Source organism: Stegostoma tigrinum, chromosome 3 (assembly GCF_030684315.1).
Source record: "Stegostoma tigrinum isolate sSteTig4 chromosome 3, sSteTig4.hap1, whole genome shotgun sequence".
Taxonomy (NCBI): domain Eukaryota; kingdom Metazoa; phylum Chordata; class Chondrichthyes; order Orectolobiformes; family Stegostomatidae; genus Stegostoma; species Stegostoma tigrinum.
Window position 1 is genome coordinate 78,196,121 of NC_081356.1, and position 21,879 is coordinate 78,217,999.

At 41.4% G+C, this 21,879-nt stretch overlaps 1 protein-coding gene and 1 long non-coding RNA gene across 5 annotated transcripts in view; one reads left to right on the forward strand and one right to left on the reverse strand.

The window, feature by feature from the left end:
* The window catches only part of LOC125451304 (small conductance calcium-activated potassium channel protein 2-like), a 215,588-nt gene extending 204,152 nt beyond the window's left edge, over positions 1-11,436 (reverse strand). The window contains exon 1 of one of the 4 annotated variants that reach the window (XM_059644687.1): positions 11,362-11,436. The gene's annotated coding sequence lies outside the window, so the exon portion shown is untranslated. Of the gene's footprint in view, positions 1-10,161; positions 10,546-11,361 lie in introns of those variants that run through there. The other 3 variants (XM_059644688.1, XM_048528288.2, XM_048528289.2) reach the window with 3 other exon arrangements.
* Positions 10,110-21,879, forward strand: part of LOC125451305 (uncharacterized) — a 32,848-nt gene continuing 21,078 nt past the window's right edge. Inside the window, exons 1-2 of the long non-coding RNA XR_007247269.2 lie at positions 10,110-10,354; positions 10,689-10,794. This is a non-coding gene — a long non-coding RNA (uncharacterized LOC125451305). The remainder of the gene's footprint in view (positions 10,355-10,688; positions 10,795-21,879) is intronic.

A 21,879-nucleotide genomic window follows, 5' to 3' on the forward strand; every position in this document is an offset into this window, starting at 1 on the left:
GAGAACCCCATCAAAGTTAAAACCAAAATGAACTCAAGTTAAAGTAATTTGAAAGCTCCCTGCTCTCTGTCCCTGCACACAGGCACAAAAGAACAACCAGCTGTTGCAGTGAAACATTGAGTTATTCTGAACAATCTCCAAGCAGATGTTAAGTTTAACATGAAGAGTTGGCATCTGGTGACCTATCCAACCACTGGTCCACAAAAGGAAAAATATAACAGAATCAGTAAAAAGTCAAAACAGCTCATAAATAGCATTTTTATTCTTTCATTATATGAGTCTCACTGGGAGACTAGCATATTGCCCATTCCTAATAATCCTTCAGAAGGTGGTGGTGGGAAGTGGGATAGTAAAAAGACCTCATGGAGTGATGAATGTACACTTATAGCAAGTGAGCTCCTGGTTTCTGACTCAACAGCAATAAATGTTTCCATGGTGTGTTAACTTGGAGGGAATCTTGGAAGTGGCAATGTTCCCACGTGGTTACTGCCCTTATCCATCTGCGTATTGTAGAGTTTGTGGGATCAATGGTGTGTTGTTAAACGAGACTTGGTGAACTGCAGCATTGTGTCTCGTATATGGCAACATTTTTGCAATTGTGCTTCTGTAACGGAAGGAGTAAATGTTTAAGGTAGTAGATAGGACACCCAATCATTTGTCCTGATTAAGGGAATATCGACGAAGTACTTGAACTGACCATTGAGACATTTGTAGCTGGATACATTGAAAAATATACGGTAATCCTGGAAGAGTCAGCATGGCATTTTGAATGTGCAATCAGTTTAATCCATTTATTGGAGCTCTTTTAAGGCGTAACATGTGTTGTGGCAAAAGGGGAGCCTGTCAACATATCATAGAAACGTGACCATGGCTGATCATCTAACTTAGTACACTTTAGAACTAAATCAACTTCCTCCTTGAAAGTCTTCAATGTTTTGACCTTATCAGTTTACTGTGACAGAGAAATCCAGACCATCACTACTCTCTGGGTGATGAAATTCCTCCTTGTATCTGTCCTAAAAGGCCTACCCCTTACCCTTCGACTGTGACCTCTGTTTCTGGGCTCCCCAGTTACAGACAACGTCCTCCATATGTCTAGCCTGACTGATCCTGCTAGTATTGTGTCGGCTCTAAGAATCCCCTGCATCTCAAAACTTCTAAACGCTAGTGAATATAATCCTAACTGATCCACTGTCTCTTCATATATCAGTCCTACCATCTCAGGAATCAGTCTGATAAACATTATTTGCACAGTCTCAATCAATAGAACATCCTTTCTCAGAAAAGGAGACAAAACTGCACAAACTACACTAGTGCCCTTATCAATGCCCTGTATAGATGCAGAAGACATCCCTGTTTGCTCTGAAGGTCAACATACTGTTTGCTTTCTTTCCCCCTGCTGCACCTGCACGCTCACTTTCGATGTCTGGTACATACGAACACACAGATCTTACTGCGCTTTCCAATATATCACCATTCGGATAATAAGCTGCCTACTGGATTTTACTACCAAAGTGGATAAGCTCACATTTATCCACATTATACTGCATCTGCCGTGTATTTGTCCATTTATGTAACTTGTCAATATCATGCGGAAGCTTCTCTGCATTCTCCGGAAAGTTTATCCTCCCACCCAGGTTTGTGTCATCTGCAAACTCAGTGATATGACACACAGTTTTCTATCTTAATCATTAGTACATATTGTGAATAGCAGGAGTTCAAGCCCTGATCTCTGAGGTAGTCAACTGGTCTCTGCCTGTCATTCAGAAAAAGACACATTTATTCATACTCTTTGTATGCTGTCAGCCAGCCACTTCTCAATCCATCGCAGCTCATGACTTCCTATTCATTTTGCATTCTCTTATGTGGGAAATTATCAAAAACTTTCAGAAATTTGAAGTGAATCACATCCACTGGTTCCCGTTTAATTCCAGCAGATTTGTCAAGCACAACTTGTACTTGGATTTCTAGAAGGCTTTTGGCAAGGTGCCGTATAAAAGATTATTATAGCAACTAGAAGCACATGACTTCAGGCGGAACATACCAGCATGGATAGAAAATTGGCTGGTTTTCAATAAACAGACTGCATAGATAAATGGGACTTTGTCTGATGGGCAGGATATAACAAGTGGGGTCCCACAGGTGTCTGTGCTGGAACTTCAAACTTTTTACAATTTATATCAATGATTTAGAAGAGGGCAGTGAAGGTGTGGCTGAGTCGATCTTTTTTTACAGGATCCTTGAGTCCATCAACATTGACTCTTCTACAGCAGCATTTCTGCTGCCAGTGCTATTAGGGCCAGGCTGATGGAGATAGTCAATCAGATGAGGTGATGGTGAGGCCAGAGTTGTCAACTCCAGTCATGGTGTGGGTGATACAAACATCCTTGTGGACTCTTCTTGGGTGTTGACATAATCAACGGGGGCCAATGCCTGTATCAGAGATGCTGCCATGAGGTCTTGTAATTGTCTTCAGTGGGGAGGGGTTAGTGAAGTGCCATGATGCATGTATTAATCTTAAAGGGGTTGTGGGGGGGGGGGGGGTGTTGCTTGCTAAGATAATCAACTGGTTAGTTTTTAAAGATGAGATCACTCCCATTGAGTCAGCGATCTTCCTCAGATTTAGCCACCGAGAAGAAGATTTAGCTGTCACCTGGATCTTTAAGCTGGCATTTTCCTGCCCACTGTGACTCACTCAGGGTAGCAATGTCAATGACATGATGCCAGAGTTCCTACGTTATGTTAGTGGCGTTCAGCTCTGTCACTGCTGGGGTGTCCATGAGGGTGTTGCTGTTTCATTTTGAGGGGGTGAAAGAAGTCTGTGTATCTTTTATATAAATTTGAGGTGGCCGTTACACATCACATGTTACACAGTTCTAAAGAGCAATGTCTATGTCCACTGACAGCAACAGCCAAAATGATTCATGACCAGGCTATATTGCAGGCACTAGGAGCTTTTACTCTAAGTAACAAGTTGTTGCCCTTGATAACACACCCCTATTTTAGGGGCCCGTAGTCCTGCTTGCTATGATCCCACTGTTTCTGCCTGGTTTTATTCCTCCTACTGACCTTATTCTTTCCCACTGTTTCTCAATCTGAACTTGATCTCTCTATGATGTTGTTATCTCTGCTGTTGGTCTCACGCTTTCTGCTGGTCCCCAGCTACAGAAAGTTCATTATTTAAGAACCACTTGGAAACAGTCTTAAGAACCATCATAAGGTTCTGTGTAAATGTAAATCTTCCATTTCCAGTGAACTGGCTGAAGACTAATCAATTCCACCCATTTATAAGTAATTAATATTTCCTCAACTTGGTTTGATTTGTTAAAATTCTGAATATTTTATATATCTAGTGTATGTGTGACATCAAGTCTTTAATGGTACATAAAATCTAGTTATTCATTTGACTACCAAGTTCCTCAATTTGTTGAAACTATGTTGAAACCAAATGGAGGCGATAAATGTTTTGGCACAGGTCAATCATTTAGTCTTCATACATAATTGGAAAATGTAGCATTTGTAAGGGCTATTCTGCCTTTTATGATAATAATAGCTTATGTTCAATTGTCTCCTGTGAATTCACCCGAATGCATTTAAAACTTTAAAGAAAGCAAATTAGACAAAGTTATAAAATTTCTGCCTGATTCCGAAATTAATTTCTCAAAATCATTTATGCCCAATTAACACCAAAATTGAGTGATCTAGTTCTAATGGTGATATTCTCATGACCTTTAAGGAATATATTTTATAATTACACCTCTATTCTTCATTGCTATTTTTTAATTGCCAAAATCTAATGAATTCATTTGGAAAGGAACTAAGTGGTAACCTTCATGAGGAATTTATTCTGTACATCCTTGGGGGAAGATTTGTCTTCAGCAGTTAGCTCAATTGGAGACTAGCAAATTGACTGCAAATAGTATTTTAAACTTTGAATTTCCTTCAATCCATTTCGAGTCATCATCGAAGACAAATTTCACGTCCTGTAAGTTTCACATGAACTATTCTGTATTTTTATGAAACTTCTTTGAAATTCCAGCTTAGTTAAGCAAATACTCCAGGAGTAGTTGTAGCAGTGAAAGAGAAAGTTATTTATTCTTAGTCAGCTAATGCATCTGAAAAGGAGACATTGGATGCAAACTTCTGCTCTTGGAGATAACGAGCTTAGAGGTGAGCAAACACAAGGGTTTTTTTAAATAAATACTGAGCAAGAGAATAACTAAGAGAAAAGTAGAGCCCATTACAGACCTGTGGAGGTGGTGTGTGTGTGTGTGTGTGTGTGTGTGTGTGTGTGTGTGTGTGTGTGTGTGTGTGTGTAAACAATAACACAGCAAAGACATCAGGGTGGAAGACTGAAATATTGCAAGAAATTAACATAGGGTGAGAACAGGTTTTAACAGGATTATTAGCCTTGGAAGTGGATACATCCATAGGCCAAGACGGAGTATGTCACAGGCTGCTGAAGGATATAATGGAGGAGATATCAGGGGCCTGAGAATAATTTTCAGACAATATGCTAGAGGACTTAAAGGCTGCTAAAATTGTCCAATTGATTAGATTAGATTAGATTAGATTCCCTACAGTGTGGAAACAGGCCCTTCAGCCCAACAAGTCCACACCGCCTCTTGGAGCATCCCACCCAGACACATCCCCCTATAACCCAGACAACCTTGATCATCATGGCCAATCCACCTAGCTTGCACATCTTTGGACTGTGGGAGGAAACCGGAGCACCCGGAGGAAACCCACGCAGACACGGGGAGAACGTGCAAACTCCACACAGACAGTTACCCAAGGCTGGAATCGAACCCCGGTCCCTGGCGCTGTGAGGCTGCAGTGCTAACCACTGAACCACCGTGCCGCCCCTTGTTAAATACTGGAGGAAGGAATTGACCAGGAAATTAGAGGCCAGTCAGTATAACTTTGGTGCTGGTGAAATCACTGGAAAGAATTCTGTGACACAGAATAAATCTGCATTTGGACAGACACAAGGTATATCAGGGTAATCAACGTGGATTTGTTAATGGAAGATTATGCTTGACAAATTTGATGTGATCTATATAGATGTCAGCAAGGCTCTTTGTAAGGTCCCTCATGGCAGACATGCATAAGAATAGGCAAATAAAGATAGCAGAGTAAATAGATAAAGTTGTCAACGAGGCATATGGGATACTTGCCTCTATTAACCAAGGCATAGAAAACAGGGGCAACACATTACAGGAAAGAAGTGATTGTACTAGAGAAGGGACATGGGGGATTTACCAGGATGCTGCCTCAAATGCAGGGTCTCAGATGTTGAGGAAAGATTGGATAAGCTGGAATTATTTTGCTCAGAGCACTTAAGGAGACCTGATAGAGATGAAAACAATAATGAGCAGCATAGACAGTCAGATAGAAAGACAGTTCTTTCTATTAGCAGAGTGGTCAGTAACTATACAGGAGGCTAAGAGAAGGGTGAAAGAGATTCTTTTTCTCACAGAGAGTGGCAGGAATCTGGAATTAAAAGGGTGGTTGAGTCAAAAATTCACGTAACATTTAAACAATATGTTACTTTAGGGTCTGGGACTCTGAGCAAAAACTGGAAGATGAGATTATGTAATTAGATCATTGTTGATTGTTGTGGGCACAATGGGCTCTGCTTTCTCTCTACAGATGCTGCCAGAACTGCTGAGTTTCTCCAGCTATTTCACTTTTTGTTTATTTCAGATCTCTAACATCTGCAGTTTTTTGGGTTTATTTTGTTTGCTGAAATATAATTCCTCGTAAAATATTGTAACATATTGTCACTTAATTTAAATTCAGAAAGAATTCCAAATAACTTTTTAAAAAGCAAAATACTGCAGGTGATGTAAATCAGAAGCTAACTCCAAAAATGCTGGAGAAACTCGGCAGGCCTGACAGCATCTATGTAGAGAAAAACAGTTAATGTTTTGAGTCTAAAATGACTCTTTCTCAAAACCTTTCTGCAGTGTTGAAGGAAAGTTATATCAGATTCAAAAGGTAACTCTGTTTCTCTCCCCACAGATGCTGCCAGACCTGCAGAGTTTCTCCAACACTTTCGGATTGTTCCGAATACTTTTCCTTTACTCTTCCTTATGATGTGCGCTGACAATTTTTGAGCTTGCAAGAAGTTTCAACCAAACTTTTAATGAATTGAGGTGGTTTCATTTGTGAATGCTTTAGTCAACAGAAGCTGGGAAAATGATGCAAATAGATAAAGAACACATCAAAACAGGAAGGAACTGATCCTAAATTCATGCCACTGGCTTACAGAAGAAAGCTAGTCTATTGTAAACTGAATATTAAAAGAAACAGTTCTGACTTACAAGCAAATGCTTTAAGGTCAATCCAGAATGTTAGTCACTGCTATCATATGGATTCTTTCTCAAAAGCGTGTGTTTAAAGATCAAAGATCTGCACTTATATAGCACCTTTCACAACCACAGCATATCCCTAAGGTGTGTTATAATGAAGTACTTTTGAAGTCACTGTTGCAACATAGGTAAGGCAGCAAGAAATTTGTACACTGAAATATTGCAAAATTGGAATGCAATACAGCCAGATAAATACCACCAGGTCATCAAGGAGACATTCGGGACACTTGCCTTCATCAGTTCGAATATTAAGTACACGAGTTGGAATGTCTTGTTACAGCTGTAGAAGACATTGGTATGGCCACATTTGAAATACTCCATACAATTCCAGTTGCTCTGCTATAGAAAGGGATGTTATTAAATTGAGGAAGGTACAAAAATGACTGACAAAGATCTTACCAAGTCTGGAAAGTTTGACTTAGAAGGAGAGGCTGGACAGGCTGGGTGTTTTTCCCTGGTACTTAGGAGGCTGGGGGTGACGTTATAGAAGTTTATAAAATCACGATGGGCATAGATAAGGTGAATAGCCAAGGTCTTTACCCCAGGGAAGGGGTGTTCAAAACTAGAGGCCGCAAGGTTAAAGGGAGGGGGTAAGATTTAAAAGGGACCTGATGGGCAACCTTTTTACATGAGGGTGATGTGTATATGAAGCAAGCTGCAAGGGAAAGTGGTGGAGTTGGGTATAATTACAACATTTGAAGACATTTAGACAGGCAAATGAATCGGAAGCATTTAGAGGGATGTGGGCCAAATGCTGGCAAATGTGACTAGATCAGTTTTGAATAGCTAGTCGGCATGGATAAGTTGGGCCCAATGGCCTGTTTCTGTGCTGTATGATTGTATGACTCTTACTCATCTTTGAAATCTTGTATTGCTACATACAAAGGCAGACAAGGCCTAACACCAACATTACGTCTCATCCAGAAAAACAGAACCTCTGAGAGTACACTCGATGCTGGGGCTCCATCGATGCTGCATTTTTGCAATCCCTAAACAGTTATTAAAGTTTTGAAGTTTACAATTTCACACCAGTGAACAGAAGCTGGTCTAGCCACATAAACAGTGTTGCTGTAAGAGCAGGTCTGAGGCCAGTAATCCTGCGGTGATTAACTCACCTCCTGACTCCCCAAAACCTGTCCACTATCTATAAGGTACAAGTGAGGAGTATGATGAAATACTCCCCACTTTCCTGGAATGGTGCAGCCCCAACAACACTCAAGAAGGTTGACACCATCCAGGCCAAAGCAGCTGCTTGACTGACACCACATCTATAAATATTCAGTCACTCCACCACTGACCCTCAACAGTAGCAGTGTGTACCATCTACATGAATCATAGGAGAAATTAACCAGGGGTCCTTAGCACCTTTCAAACCCGTGGCCACTACTATCTAGAAGGACAAGGACAGCAGATACACAGGAACACTACCACCTGCAAGTTTCCCTCCAAGCCAGTCACTTTCCTGACTTGGAAATATATATGTACATAGAACTGTTCCTTCAGTGTCACTAGACCAAACTTCTGGAAGTTCCTCCCCTGTGGCATTGTGGGCATATCTATGCCAATGGACTGCAGCAGTTCAAGAAGGCAGTTCACCACTACCTTCTCAAGGGCAACTGATAGTGAATAATAAATGCTGGCTCAACCAGCAGCACCAACATCCCATAAATGACTTAAAAAAATGGAGGGCTAGCCTACACTTTTGTACCCTTAGTCCCTGGAAGGGACTCTGAATCCACATTCTTGAGACTCAAAAGGAAAAGTGCACCCAAATGAGCCACGGTCAATATCTAAAGAGGCAATAGGAATCACAGCTGACAAATTTATAAATGCAAATGCCATGCAAACATGTTTAACTGTGAACAGTTGCATGAAATACCTTTGAATAAGTAACAAACATATTGTTTATTAAAGAAAGCCTGAAAGAATGACTAAATCTTGAAAAAGGGACACATTGCTTTTCATGCAGCAATTTGGAAATTAAGAAAAGCCTTTGACTTGAAAATACCCAAAGGATTGATTACATGTCTGATGGTTATTTTTGCATTCATTCATGGGATATGGGTATTAATAGCTTGGTCAGCCTTCATTACCTAGTGGTTAGTTAAGAGGCAGCCATGACGTTAAGGGTCTGGATTCACATCGAGACCTGGCAAGGTTACCAGAATTTCATCCTTAAAGGGCATTAGTGAACTAGTACGCTTTTTATTGCATTGGTTACTGATCACCATTAAGCGAGATTTTTCCTGTTCTGGATTATCATTGAATTCAAATTTCAGCATATGCCATGGTGGGATTAAATCTACAGTCTCAGAGCATTAGTTGGGCGTTCTGTGTTACTCGCCCAATAACATTACCATTGTGCCTGCATCTCCCACACCAAGTTGCACTCAGTTCCTCTCTAAACAGTTCTCATTTTAGACAGTACTCCTGTTTATATTGTTTGGTATTCCTGTTGAAATATTCTCTCCTGTGATATCTCAGCGTGCACAAGCTCATATGATCGATTTTAGCCCTCAAGAGATTAATGCTTACAGGGCAGAAGCATCTGTACTTTTAAACCCTAAGCAGCAAATCCCTGTCTCAAGAATACTTTAATGATCCTTTTTTTTCAATATTCATTCTGCATTTGCCTAGGCACCTAGAAAGGAGCCTGATTGCATAGAAGTTTATAAGAATTTGGAGCAGCAGTAGGCCAATCGACCCTTTGAGCCTGTTCTTTCGTTAAGCAGTATCATGGCTGATCTCGCTGTGGATTCAACACCACTTTCTTGCCTGTGCACCATAACTGTTAATATGGTGTTCAGCAGACTTCTGACAAGGAATGATCAATTATGCACACAACAGACTGTATTGAATTATTAGGCAGTTATGCAATTGAATGACAAACTCACAATATTTGAATTCGAATCTACTCTGGATGAACCCAAGAAACGGTAAAGGATAATGTGAATCACTGTGTCTATCCAATACTACACCACACTTAACCTAATAAATGAGAACAGGAGTCTTCACTGAAGATACTAAAGCAAGTGTAAAAATAGAGTCATCTGAAGAGTGACCAAAACAATATATGTAAAAGATCCCAAGCCTGTAGACAATTGGCAGGACACAGCCCATCCTGTCAACTAATGTATATCCTATCGATTACCGTTCTGAATGAATCTATTTGAACATATTAACAAGACATTCACCTGTATTAATGTTTGCCGTGTCAATAACAGAAACACAGTTCTAATTTTAAATAGTTGAAAATATCCTAACTGTATGCATTTTCACAATGACCACACGTTTTGTGGATTCACTTCACACTTCCCGGAGAAAGGGACCGAGTGATCGAAAAGCTGAGGCAAGGGCTTGAAGCTGATGACATTGGGCAAGATGTTGCTATCCATTGTACAAGCGACCGATAAACTGAAGAAATATTATGTCAGGCGAACGATGGGCTTGTGAACTGCCTGAAACCGGAGGTGCCGAAGCTGGTTTCGGTACAAACCCCCCACTGCACGGAGGTTTTGTCTCGAGGCTGGTAACCCGCAAATTTGAGAAAAATAAAGACCGGAGAGTCGACTGGGAACTGTCCTTTGTCATTGCTAGGTCCTTCATAGCGCGTGTGTCGCTTCTAAAGTCTCTAACGGTGCTTGATTTTTAAGAATCATGTTCCCCGCCGGGATATGTGTGTGAGCGATGAATTGAAGGCGTTTCTGCGCTAGTATCGTGTCTGTCAGAGTGACCCTCGACAAGTTGCAACTGGAAGTTATGGCCAGGCTTTGGAGACAGGTCTTACCTGTAGTGGTCGTCCCCGGCTCAATGCTGGCTCAGACTCCGGGCTGAAGGGTCTCAGCTCCACCGCCTGCTGCAGCGAACGCCAGGAACTCCGCTTCTGCTCTGTAGCCGTGAACACACACCGAGACCGTATCCGTAGCTGTTGCTTGCGCACATGGATGATCCGAAACCACCCAAAGTTAAAGCCCAAGACGGTGAGTCAACCCCAGAGGCGTCCCACAGCGATCACAGAGCAGAGCGGCCCTAACAGATCTGTCAGTGTGTTGTTGCCCTGAGGCGCCGTCCCACCACCACCGAGCAGCTTCAGGCACTGAGAGAGGAGAGAGGAGGGCACATACCGCAGTGACTGTCCGGGAGCTCGATCTCCTCCTGCCTCTCGCACCTTTCCTCCCTCCCCCCCAACAAGACAGGGCAGTCCGCAATTCCTACACCAGCGCTGCGCGCAGATACGGAAAGCTCCAAACTTTTTGAACATTTACATCGACTTAAATCGCCAACAAAATAATGCTGTCGTTTTATTATTTACAGATCAGAAGCTCATCTGGAATTGTAAGGAAATGCAAATACGTGGGAGTAAATTGTAGACCACAGATAGGAGGAAATAGCATGTATTGCCGATGAGGGGATCTGTGCGGTAAGCGCTCTGCTGTCATGTTTATAAGGTTTCTGTAAGCCAGGGAAAGGCTCTCCAGCCCCCTGCGCTTCCAGCCTGTCGGATGTTCGCCTATTGAGTGATGTCTCACATAACACAAACATCAAATAGTAAACAGAGAAGTTCTTCGTTAAAATCCACCGTCTGTATGAAAACGTGTTTGGCGAGTGTTCATGCTTGAGGATGGTGGAATTTTGTACTATTTTAATCCAAAGGGCAGTGTTATGTGATGTGCGGTGTATGATCAGCTCGTAAGCTACCAATAGCAAATATTTTCAAACTCTTTATTCTCATCTTTTACTGCAAGGACAAGATGGTCATGCACTGACCTAGGAAGTAATCCTTACAGTTCATCGCTTTTAAAACATTTTTGTGTTTGGCGAATGATCCCTTCTCCTCCGTCCCTGACCACACTAACACGCAACTGTTCCAGACAGCAAGTGACAGGTCGCAGGATTTAATTGCTCATCTAGAGCGGCAGCTGTCATTTTGTGTATCCACCATCTTATTTACTCTCGTTAAAACCTCAACCGTTTCTTAATTACTGACCTGACAAATCCAGGAGTGTCCACCACTCAATGTGAGTCCCACCCGGGGAAAATCAGAAGTCAATACGACTAATCGAGGAAGGAGATGGGATGAATTTGATAGGAAAGGCAGACAAACAATGCAATAGTGAGGAAAGGTTTTGGCTGGTATAACCATGATGTGGATTCTCTGTGCATGGAGATAAGAAACACCAAGGGTCAGAATTTGTTGGTTGGGCTCCGAAAATGTAGCAGTAAAAAAGCCACGTAAAACAGGTTACAATTGTAATCATTTTGGGGGCGGGGAGGGGCTTCAATCTACATATAGATTGGACAAACAAACTGGCAATGATTCTGTTGAACAGAACCCCCATATGTGACCTTTTTATAGGCTAATACTTTGAGGAATCAACTGGAGAGCAGGCTATCCCAAACTGGGTATTGGGCAATGAGGAAAGTATTAACTAAAAATCTTGTTCAGGGTCCAAAGACCATCCATTAAAATTACAGACTTATTCATTAAAATGGAGAGCAAAAAGTTGAATCCCAAACTAGGGCAATGAATATAAATAAAAGGAACTATGAGGTGTGTTAGCAATGATGGATTGGGGAACCTGACTAAAGGGATTAACAGTAAATATGCAAGGCTAATGCTTAAGGAACATATGCATGAATTACAACAATTATTTAATTATTTATTTCTATCTGGCACAAAAGTCAAAAATAGAAGTTGCTTCAACTACGGTGTACAAAAGAAAATAGATATTTGCAGTACATCAAAGGAGAGACAGACAGTTTAAAAAAAGTTGTATTGTTTTGGGACTTTGGGGGAAAAAATCAAAACAATGATTCTTGAAAAAGGAGGAAGAGAGACAAAGGTAGTGACCACATGGGAAGTGAATCAAACAGAGAAATTAACCCACACTGGTGTTTGGCCCAGAAGTAAATCTGCACAGTTCTGCTGTTTGATTTCAAGTACCTCTGGATTTTGGAGTCGTCCAAAAAAATGAACAAACAGCAAAATTCACAGCCAACCTTGGAGAAACCTGTGTGGGGAAACTGATGGTAGGTGAATAACTAAGTGGCTTTTTCAAGTTTAACCTTATTGTTTTGTTTTGTAAATCTACATTAGTGAGTAGAATGGGTTCCTTTTTGATTTTTTTAAGATCTGTCTCTTGATTAAACTTTAAAAATATAAAACATAGGTAATAAGTTAGCCTGGAGCAGTGATTAATTTTTAGAGCAGTAAGATTGTGCTATTTTCTGGGTGTATAGATTGTTAAGGTGCAAAGAAGACAGTTAGTAGAGTGATGTGCTCTTCATGTCAGAAGTGGGAGAGTGGAGATTATTTCCATGTTACTGATGATTATGTCTGCAGGAAGGGCTTCGTTGTGAATCCTATCAGATCGCATGGATCAGTTGGAGTGGCAGTTAGAAACAATGAGGAATTTACAGGAGTTAGGGGTTCATTGGCTGGCAGTTGCAGGGAGCGAGATAAACTGAAGATACAGTCAGGGAGATGGGTGACCTACAGGGAAGCTAGGAGAGGGAGGCAGGTAGTGCTGGGAGGTAGGATTCTGAGACATCAAGGTGTAAATCTGGATGAACACTGCCGGCCAAGCAGCATCAGATGAGCAGAAAAACTGACGTTTCGGTTCTAGACCCTTCTTCTGAAATGGGTTGGGGTAAGGGGATTCTGAAATAAATAGGAAGAAAGGGGGAGGCCGATAGAAGATGGATGAAGGAGAAGGTAGATGGAGAGGAGACAGACAGATCAAGGAGCTAGGGTTGGAGCCAGTAAAGGTGAGTGTAGGTTGGGAGTTAGGGAGGGGCTAGGTCGGTCCAGGGAGGATAGACAGGTCAAGGAGGTGGGATGAGGTTAATACGTAGGAGATGAGGGTGGGGCTTGAGGTGGGAGGAGTGGATAGGTGGGAGGACAGGTTAGGGAGGCAAGTACGAGCTGGGCTGGTTTTGGGATGCAGTCGGGGGACGGGAGATTTTGAAGCTTGTGAAGTCCACATTGATACCATTGGGCTGCAGGGTTCCCAAGCAAAATGAGATGCTGTTCCTGCAACCTTCAGGTGGCATCATTATAGCACTGCAGGACTCCCATGATGGACATGTTGTCTGAGGAATGGGAGGGGGTGTTGAAATGGTTCTCGACTGGGAGGTGCAGTTGTTTATTGTGAACCAAGCGCAGGTGTTCCACAAAGCGGTCCCCAAGCCTCCGCGTGGTTTCCCCAATGTAGAGGAGGCCACATCTGGACCAGCAGATACAGTATACCACATTAGCAGATGTGCAGTTGAACATCTGTTTGATGTGGAAAGTCTTCTTAGGGCCTGGGATGGGGGTGAGGGGGGAGGTGTAGGGGCAAGTGTAGCATTTCTTGCGGTTGCAGGGAAAAGTGTCAGGGGATGGTGGGGCTGGAGGGGAGTGTGGAGCAGACAAGTAAGTCACGGAGAGAATGGTCCCTCCAGAAAGCAGATAAGGGTGGGGACGGAAAACTGTCTATTGTAGTGGGGCCAGATTGCAGATGGCGGAAGTGTCAGAGGATGATGCATTGGATCAGTTGGATCACTATCTCTAGTGCAGGAGTCTCCTGTACCTATACCCATCTCAAACAGGTATGCTGTTTTGGAAAATGTCGGGGGTGATGGACTCTCGGGAGAATGTAATACTGACAGCCAGGTTTCTGGTACCAAGATTGGCTGTAATGTAACGAGGAGTACAACAGATTCCAAGCAATCAGTTGTGCTTGGGGACTGTAGTCAGAGGCACAGACAGACATTTCTGTAGTTGACAGTGAGACATTAAAATGGTGTGTTGCCTCCCTGGTGCCAGGATCAAGGATATCTCGGAGAGGATGCAGCATACTCTCAAAAAGCAGACGCACCAGCAGAAGGTGGTTGTACATGTTGGAATTAACAAGAGAAAAGGATGATATTCAGAGAAGCGAATGTATTAAGGTAGGCAGGAATTTAAAAAAGAGGTCCTGGAGGGTAATAATATCTGGATTACTCCTGGTGCCAGGAACTAGTGAGGGTAGGAATAGGAGGACAGAGCAGATGAATGTGTGGGTGAGAAGCTGGAGCAGGGGAGAAGGATTCACATTTTTGGATCATTGGGATCTTCTGGGGTAGGAGTGACCTCTGTAACAAGGACTGACTTGGAAGGAGACAAAAACACTGGCAGGGAGATTTGCTTGAGCTGTTTGGGAGAGTGTAAACTAGGGGGTTGGGAGGTGGGGCTCACAGAGATTGTAGGGAAAAAGATCAGTCTGAGACTGGTACAGTTGTGAAAAGGAGTGAGTCAAACAGTCAGGGCAAGCAGGAACTAGGTGGGACTGATAAATTAAACTGCATTTGTTTCAATGCAAGAGGCCTAACAGGTAAGGCAGATAAATTTATGGGACTGGGATATCATAGTAATTACAGAAATGTGGCTCAGTGATGAACAGGACGGGCAGCTTAATGTTACAGGGTCTAGATGCTATAGGATGGATAAAAAGCAGGGCAAGAGAGGAGGGGGAATGCCATTTTGATTCGGGATAATATTATGACTGTACTTAGGGAGAATGTTCCTGGGAATATGCCCAGGTAAGTTATTTAGGTGGAACTGAGAAATAAGAAAGGAATGATCACCTTACTGGGATTGTATTATCAACGGCCCCAGTAATCAGCAGGAAGTTGAAAAACATGTTCGTAAGGAGCTCTCCGTTATCAGTGAGAATAGTAGGGTAGTAATGTTAAGGGATTTTAACTTTGCAAACATTGATAGGGACTGCCATAGTGTTAAGGGCTTGGATGGAGAGGAATTTGTTAAGTGTGTACAAGAAAATTTTCTGATTCAATATGTGGATATACCTACTATAGAAGGTCTTGGGAAGTAAGGCAGGGCAGGTGATTGAGGTGTCAGTTGGGGGAGGGTGGAGGCAGAGCACTTTGGAGGTCAGAGACTATAATTCTATTAGTTACAAAATAGTGATGGAAAGGATAGACCAGGTACATAAGTTAAAATTCCAAATTGGAGGAAGGCTACTTTGATGGTATTAGGCAAGAATTTTCAAAAGGTGTTTGGAGGCGGATGTTTGCAGGTAAAGGGACAGCTGGAAAATGGGAAGCCTTCAAAAATGAAATAACGAAAATTCAGAGACAATAATGTCCTGGGGAGTGTTGCTGAACAAAGAGAGCTTGGAGTGCAGGTTCTTAGTTCCTTGAAAGTAGACTTGCAGGTAGATAGGATAGTGAAGAAAGTGTTTGGTATGCCTGCCTTTATTGGTCAGTGCATTGAGTAAAGCAGTGGGAGGTCATGTTGCAGCTGTAAAGGACATTGGTTAGGCCACTGTTGAAATACTGTGTGCAGTTGTGGTCTCCCTACTATAGGAAGGATGTTGTAAAACTTGAAAGGGTTCAGTAAAGATTTACAAAGATGTTGCCAGGGTTGGAGGGTTTGAACTATAGTGAGAAGCTGGATAGTATCATAGAATCCCCACACTGTAGAAACAGGCCATTAGGCCCATCAAGTCCACCCCAACCCTCTGAGGAGCATTTTGCCCATACCCACCCCCTACACTTACTATCCGAGACACTATAGGCAATTTAGCATGGCCAATCCACCTAATCGGCACATCTTTGGTCTGTTGGAGGAAACCGGAGCACCTGGAGAAGACCCACACAGACATGGGGAGAATGTACGAACTCCACACAGACAGTTACCCTAGGGTGGAATCGAACCCGGATCCCTAGTGCTGAGGGCAGCAGTGTTAGCCACTGAGCCACCAAATTTATGCAACATCTACAGACATAGCAACTGAAATGCCAACCTCAATGTCCTCATGGCATGTCTTCAAGATGAACGGGTTGACAGACCACAGAGAAAAGATGGGAGCAGAGGAAAAGACTGCAGAGAGAAGAAAAAAAAGCGCGAAAAGGGCTGCGAGTGCAAAAAGGGCAGGCAGAGATATAGAAAAAGGTAAAGAGAGGAAAGACAGAGACAAGTAGAGGTCTTCAAGCAGCAAAGGTCAGGGAGCGGCCCCAAGACACCTAGATATTATCAGGAGAGGATGTCCAGAAGCATAAGGCTATGAGATATCAAAGAAGACAAAACCTTTTAAGGCTATTGCAGAGAGGTGTTCAGGCAACCAATGTTAAGAAATAGATGAGTGGAGCGCACAATTTGTTTTAAGGGTCTCTGGGAGTTCCATTAGCTAATAATATTGAATGAATGCACAGAAATTTATCAAAAGTTAAACTGCATCAGTGGGATGCGGTTTAAAGGTCTGGAGGGTTGCAGCTGGTGCAAAAGGGTTGAATATGTCTTTCTGATACATGTAAGGGGATTATTCTAGTCTTCTACAATGGAAAATAGTTTGTGTTTTGTGTAAGCTCTGTCAAGACAGGTTTCACTCCAAGATATGACTAATTTTGAACGACCATGAGTTGGGAACATAATCACGAGATACAACTATTTTAGCAAGAGGTGGTGTACAATTCATAAGAAGCACACGTAGTATTTTTATAACTGTTAGGTACTCATTTCCTCAATTTTTTAAGACATTAATACCAGTAGGAAGTGAAATAAATAATTACAATCTATATTTAACAAAATTAAAATATGATCACAATGGAGCTCTGAACTTGCGATCATGAATTTTAGACTGGGGCTATTTTTCCTGTAGTATTGGAGGCTGAGGGGTGACTTTATAGAGGTTTATAAAATCATGGGGCGCATGGATAGGTTAAATAGGCAAAGTCTTTTCCTGGGGTCATGTGGGTCCAAAACTAGGGGGCATAGGTTTAAGATGAGAGGAGAAAGATTTAAAAGGGACTTAAGGGGCAGCTTTATCATGCAGATGGTGCATGTGTGGGATGAGCTGCCAGAGAAAGTGGTCGAGGCTGGTACAATTACAAGATTTAAAAGGCACCTGGATGTATGTGTGAATAGGAAAGGGCTGGAGGAATATGGGCCAAATGCTGGCCAATGGGACAAGATTTGTTTCGGATGACTGGTTGGCACGGATGAGTTGGAACGAAGGGTCTGTTTCTGTGCTGTATGTCTCTGTGACTCAATGACTCTATATATAATATTGCCAGATAAATCAGCAAGCCTAAGAATTGGGAGCATGTAACCTTCAGCAAAAATGCACAAAAAGCATTGATCAAGAGGTGGAAAATAAAGTATGTCATTAAACTTAAAGAGAACATAAACCTGATTGTAAAACCTTCTGTAAATATGTGAAGATATTACAGTAAAAGACACAGAGGTCTCTTACAATCAGAACCTGAGGAAATTACGATGGAAAACAAAGAAAGAGCAAAATAATTGAGCACATATTATGGTTCGTTCTTTTCAAAAGATGACACAAATAATTTCCCAGAAATATTCTGGAAGTAATGGCCTAGCAAGAGGGACAAGTTGAAGGAAATCCTCTGATGAAGGGTCTAGGCCCGAAACGTCAGCTTTTGTGCTCCTGAGATGCTGCTTGGCCTGCTGTGTTCGTCCAGCCTCACATTTTATTATCTTGGAATCTCCAGCATCTGCAGTTCCCATTATCTCTGAAGGAAATCGCTATTGGTTTTTTTTAAAATGTGGTGCTAGAGCAATTAATGGTGATAGCTGTTGACAAATCACTGGGGCCTGATACCATTAAATAACCTACATCCCAGAGTGCTGAAGGAAGTGGCCCTGGAAATATTGATCAATTGTGGTCATCTTCCGAAGTTCTATGGAGCCATTCTTGCAAATTGGAGGATGGCAAATATAACCCCACTACTTAAGAAGAGAGGAAGTAGGAAAAATGACAGACCAATCAGCCTGACTTCAGTTGAAGGCAAAATACAGGAGTCTGTAATATGAAACATGATAACTGAACATTTTAAAAGCCTGAACAGGACTAGACAAAATCAGCATATGAAAGGGAAATTACGCTTTACTAATCTAGAGGTTTTTGAGGATATAGCTAGCAGAATATCTAAGGATGGAATGTATTTGAATTTCAAAAAGGCTTTTGATAAGGTCCCACAAAAGAGGCTAGTCAAATTCTGATTGTGGGTAATTTGCTGGAATTAATTAATCAATAGACTAGAAACATAGATCTTTTTCAGGTGGCAGGCAGTGACATGAGGTATGCAGTTGGGATCAGTGCTCGGGCTCCAACTATTCACACTGTATATGTATAAATTACTTGGATGAGGGAATTGACTGCAATATTTCTAAGTTTGCTGATAATTACAAAGGTAGTTGGGATGATGAATTTTCAGATGATACAAAGGAGGCTTTGGGGGTTCTAGAGAAGTTGGGTAGATAGACAAATAGATGACATATTTTCTATGCTTTTATGTATCTAGGATGTCAGTCTCCCAACCATTTTCAAGTTACAGAACTTGCCCATCCTGTACACTTTAGAACCCATCTTTGTCAAACTGGAAAAATTCTAGCGAATGTATTTTAAAACTAGTCACTCAATCGTTATGTTGATGAGGAAATGATCTGCCTTGTGAAAATCAGTTACTTAACACAGCAGAAAATTGAACTTAAGTTCAAATGTTACACAAATGCCACAAAGTTCATTCTGATTCACTCAGAGATTAATTTGTTAAAAAACAAACTGGATGGATTCCACACGCTGAGGATTTATAAAAGGATTTTATTGAATTCCTTTTGCAGTGATGAACAGGGCAAGGAAGACCATTGTGGGAACAAGACTTTTCCCTCAAAGAACCCAGATAAATGTCACTCTCTTACATTTTTCGGGTATCTCTAGCAGTTACCTTACAATAAGTGTTAACCCCTTGAATATGCCAGGCCAGTTTAAGACCTTTTCTTTTAAATCAGTTTATGCTGAATAAAGCAGACGGGATACACTCGAAACTCTACTGCTGCTGTGCCATCTGTGCCAAAACACCAGTGGCCCTTATCCTCCCAAAGCCCTCCTGATGACCTATTGGCCAGTGACTAATGCCGAATCCTGCTGCACTCTTCGTACACTTCCCTCTGGGTCTTCTCTGTGGGCCATTGCTGATGAAGGCAGGTAGTCTGAAATTTAATTCAGCATTCAAGCAAGCTGCCTGTGGAGGTGTGATAGCTACCAACAGCTCGAGCAACTGAGCCTGCATGGCCTGGAGTCTCCTAGTTTGTATTGCTTCACAGCAAAAATCAAATTCTGATTAGTTATGTCACATTGTTTCTTGCTGCATTTGCTTAAGAGAATCCTGAAGAAGTCAGCATTGGAGAACTTTACATTAACATACGTTGTACTTTAATTTCCACGTGTATCAATCACTATCATCAGTTGCATACTGCATGATTGGAGAAGTACAATGGGTTTTTAACAAAATAGTTGGGGGGCAAGGGCCAATGTTTGAAAAGTTGTGATTAATCAAAGAATGGGAAAAAGCAACAGAGCACATTTGGGACATGGTAAACAGACATTGACAGGAAGGGACAGCAATTGCAGATCTGATACTCAATGAATAGATACTAAATGATAGAAGTTAGAAAAACAATAAAAAGACAAACTTAGGGCACTCCCCACCTCCCCACCAATACTCTCCTCTTCACCTATCTTCTCCTCTATCCATCCTTGGTCCGCCTCCCCCTCTCACCCTATTTATTTCAGAACCCTCTCCCCATCCCCCTCTCTGATGAAGGGTCTAGGCCCGAAACGTCAGCTTTTGTGCTCCTGAGATGCTGCTTGACCTGCTGTGTTCATCCAGCTCCACACTTTGTTATCTTGGATTCTCCAGCATCTGTAGTTCCCATTATCTCTAGGTAATCACAATATGGTGTCCATTACAGAGATGCAGCTACAGGATGACCTAGATTGAGACCTGAATGTTGATACGTGTAAGACATTTAGGACAAACAAGAAGCTAGAAAAGGGTGGAGTACGACTCGGTTAATCAAAGGAGATATTAGCACAACAAAATAAAATTATGTAAATCAGGAAACCAGGATAAAGAAGCATTGCGAGTAGAGATGATGAATGAGAAAGGCAAGAAGTCAGTTGTGGGAGTTGATTACAGGGCCCTAACAGTAATCATATGGTAGGACATGATATCAGTGAAGAAATAATGGGATCTTGTTAAAAGGGTGCAATGATTTTAACCAACATAAAGACTGGAAAAATCAGATGGGAAAATCTAACCTAGATGAGGAAGTTATTGAATGTTATGGCACAAACCAGAGACCAGGCTATACTAGTGTGGTTTTGACAAATGAGATTGGAATAATTACTGACCTCATTGTGAAAGCATCTGGGGGTAGCAGCGATTGTAACATAATTGAGTTTTACGTACAGCTTAAGTGTGGGTCTGAGACTATTTTGAATTTTACCAAGGGTAATTATGCGGACATGAAAGCAAAGCTAGTAAAAGTGAACTGACAATTTAGGTTATGGGATAGGTCATTAGAGATGCAGTGGCAAAAATTAAAGTGGCTAGTCCAGCAAATGCAGAACAGATACATTCCAAAATAAAAAAAAACGTTCAAAGGGATAGACCCACCAACTGTTATTAACTAAAATGGTCAAAAGTAGTATCAAACACAAAGAAAGGATGCATAATTCTGTGAAGCTAGGTGGCCGATCAAAAAATTGGATGGACTATCAAAAAAGGAAAAAAAAAGTAATAAAAGATTCATAAGGAGGGAATATTTACAACAGGCAAAAAAGTTAACCAGAAATATAAAAACAGATAGGAGAAGTTTCTCCACATACTTAAAAAAGCAAACAGCCAACAAAGTAAGAGTTGGTCCTATAGAAAATGACTCTGGGAAATTAGTAATAGAGGATCAAGAGATGACAGTTAAATTGAGCAGATATTTTGTATTAGTCTTCACTGGAAAACATACAAGTAATATCCTGGAAATAGTTGTAAATCAAGAAATGAAAAAAAGAAACACAGGAAAATTACAATTACCAGGGAAGTTTGACTGTGTAAATTGTTGGAACAGCAAATTAACAAGTCTCCAGGCCTTAATCAATTCTATCCTAGTATTTTGATTGAAGAAGCCAGTGAACTAGTTGTTTTTAATTTTCCAAAACTCATTAGATTAAGGGAAGGTTCCTTTCGATTGGAAAAAAAAAGGAAATTTCCTTATTGAAAAGGAGAAAGAAGCAGAAAACCAAAAATACTGGCCATTTACTGTATCATTGGTTACAGGGGAAATTGTTGAAACTATTATTAAAGACTTTTGAACTTGGATAAGTTCAAGGTAATCAGGTACAATATTTTGACAATGATAAATCATTTTTTACTAATTTATAAGAGTTCTTTGAAGAATTAATTTGTACAGTAGATAAAGGGAACTGTGTCCAGAAGCTATTTGATAAAGTCCCACCTCAAACGTTTATGTGGAAAATAAAAGCTGATGGATAAGGGGATAACATCTTGGCCTGGATAGAAGATTGGCTTGCTAACAGGAAGCAGAGAGAAGGAATAAGTCAGTCTTTTTCATTCTGGCTAGAAGTCGTGAGTGGTGTGCCACAAAGTTTGGAGCTGGAGCTTCAAATCTTTACATTTTATACAAATGTTTTGGATG